At 45.4% G+C, this 2637-nt stretch overlaps 1 non-coding gene across 1 annotated transcript; it reads right to left on the reverse strand.

Moving 5' to 3' along the window:
- Positions 1-931: 931 nt before the first annotated feature.
- On the reverse strand, positions 932-1003 carry TRNAQ-CUG (transfer RNA glutamine (anticodon CUG)). Its single transcript has one exon. It is a non-coding gene; the product is annotated as a tRNA-Gln (tRNA).
- Between the last annotated feature and the right edge of the window lie 1634 nt (positions 1004-2637).

The following is a 2637-nucleotide window of genomic DNA, read 5'->3' on the forward strand; positions in this document are numbered from 1 at the left end:
CATACAAACACAAACGATGAAGTTTAAAAACATCCTACATAAGAAAGAAATTTTTTTTCTTTAGTGTATATTTTTATCAAAGTAATATATGCCCAAAAGTTTGTTATGGAAAACAGTAGTTCCCCTGATCCCTTTTTACATTCCTGTTCTCCAGAGGTAACCACTTTCAACCCATATAAGCAATTATCTGAGTATTTCTCTCTTTATCTCTAAAGAAACATTGTTAAGCCTTGATTTTCCAGTTTTCCCCTCCAGACCCTGCAGACCGGCCTGCAAGGGGGAAAATGGTGTGCGTTTGGGTGAGTGGGTGCACCACCTGCTAGTCAACAGCAAGGGGGCCAACAAGGCTCTTCACTTGGCTTCCACTCACTGGCCCACCAACTTAATCCACCTCCAGACAGTGAAAGGAAACTTTGCAAGAACAAATGCCAGGCAAGCAGCTTTGAGATTTCTCGAAAGAACCGAGTTCTCGGGTGGGTCAGGAAGGGATGGGAGCGCTCCTGAGTGAAGAGCGGCGGTGGTCCAAAGCCAGCAACTGAAACTGCTGCTGTGAACGCCCAAATCCTCTGCCTTCCATTCCTTACTTTCTCCGTTTTTCTCATCTATTCTCCTCTCTGTTTCTTCCTGTCTTTTCTCCTTCCTCAGCTATTTTGTGGGGGTTTCTGGGACCCCCATTTCTGAGAAGGAGACGAGAGGACGAGGGGACCGGCCTGGGAGTCGCAAAAGGCCACGGGGAGCAGGGACCTGCAGCAGCTCTTGTTCCGCGGAGCTTGGGGCTCCGCTCGTTTCTTTCCTGAGGACGGAAAGTTTTCTGGCTCCTAAATGACGACCAGGAGGTGGACGCGGAATAGGGGTAACAAGTTTCCTTCATTTAAGGAGTTTTCTTTTTTTTGTTGTAGTTTTAAACATCCTTCCTTTGAATTAAACAATAAGGTCCCACCGAGACTTGAACTCGGATCGCTGGATTCAGAGTCCAGAGTGCTCACCATTACACCATGGAACCACCTTGGAAGCGCTTGATTGCAGCTCTATACCACATGGCAATCTCAGTGCCCTCGAGTGGATTCTACTCATATCCATGAGCATCTCAATAAAATCCCAAACCCAATCCGTGCCGTCCACTCCGTTTCGACGCATATATATGAGCATCTCAATAAAACAGGAGTGAAAATTCTCATTAAGCATCCATAGTTTCCACGGACTAATCTCAAGGCAGTCCTCTGTCAGACAAGACTCGAGGAAGGTGGATCTGTGTGAGTGGACTCAGCGGTCTTCCTTTCTCTCTGCCCTCTCCTTTTATTGACTTCTATCATTTCATCGGCATCTCAGGAAACAAGGTAAAATCCACTTTGGGTGTAGGGCAACGGCACAGCTCTTGAAGCCTCAGTCAGAAGCCTCAGTCAGAAACCACATGCCTTGCTTGCTTTACCACTTTCCTGCCCCAAGGTGAAACTTCTGCAAACAATAGTGTTATTTTCCTTTTCTTTGCCTTCACCCACTTCTCATTGTCCAGGGAAGGCAGATGATTGTGAGGGCAGGACTGGGGACCTCCTGGGTCCCTAGGCCAAACCACACCTATTACACTCCAAAGTCCCAACAGCTTCCTATGTGTCATATATATAGAGGTGTCTCAGCAGTGGATTATCTGGGGAGTGGGCTTGGGAGGCAGGAGAACTTTCATTTTCTTCTTTATACACTTCTTTTTTGGGTAGGTTTTTCTTAAAAAAAAACAGGTATTTGTTGGATTTACGATAAAAAGCAATTAACCATGTTTAACGTTTATACACTCAGACAAACCAGACAAACTCATCTGGTGTGACTCAAAGTCGACCACATGCTGTTGAGGCTACAAGACAGGGCTCTGACACTTACACAGCCACAGTCTGTTTTCTGAGGGCTTGGCCACGTCCATTACATTCCCATTTCTCATATATAATTCACTGTTTCTTAGTTGTTTTCTAAAGTGTACTGTGAGGTAAAGGATTTAAGTTCATCCAAATCATTTGGTCTTTGACCTTGGTTTCAGAGAGATAACTCTAAACCAAAATATATAAAATGAAATCCATTGCTGTCATTTCAGACTCATAGTAAACCTATGGAACAGGGGGAAAAAAAAAACCCTTGTCATGGAGTCTGACTCATAGGGACTCATAGGGACCCTATAGGACAAAGTAGAATTACCCCATAGAGTTTCCAAGGAGCACCTGGTGGATTTGAACTTCAGACCTTTTGGCTAGCAGCCATAGCACTTAACCACTATGTCACCAGGGCTTTTGTAGGACATGGAAGAGCTGTCCAGTAGGTTTCCAAGCATGTAAATCTTTATGGAAGGAGATTGCCGCAACTTTCTTCTGCAGCGTGGCTGGTCTGTTCAAACCACTGACCTTTGGGTTAGTACCCTGGCACTTAACCACTGCCCCACCAGGGCTCCTTGAGATAACTCTAAATCCTTGGAATTTGCTGAGTAATTGAAATGCCCTTTTTTTTTTTTTTTTTCCTACAGGCCTCTAGAGGACACCTGAAAGTTTATGCTAATAAGGTGACTTAGGTGGGGGCCTGGCCAGGCTAGAAAGACCACCTCACGATATCAGCCAATCAGAGGGTGAGGAAGTGGGGGTGTGGGGGGGGTGTGGAATA

This window comes from Elephas maximus, chromosome 3 (assembly GCF_024166365.1).
Source record: "Elephas maximus indicus isolate mEleMax1 chromosome 3, mEleMax1 primary haplotype, whole genome shotgun sequence".
In the NCBI taxonomy this organism is placed as follows: Eukaryota; Metazoa; Chordata; class Mammalia; order Proboscidea; family Elephantidae; genus Elephas; species Elephas maximus.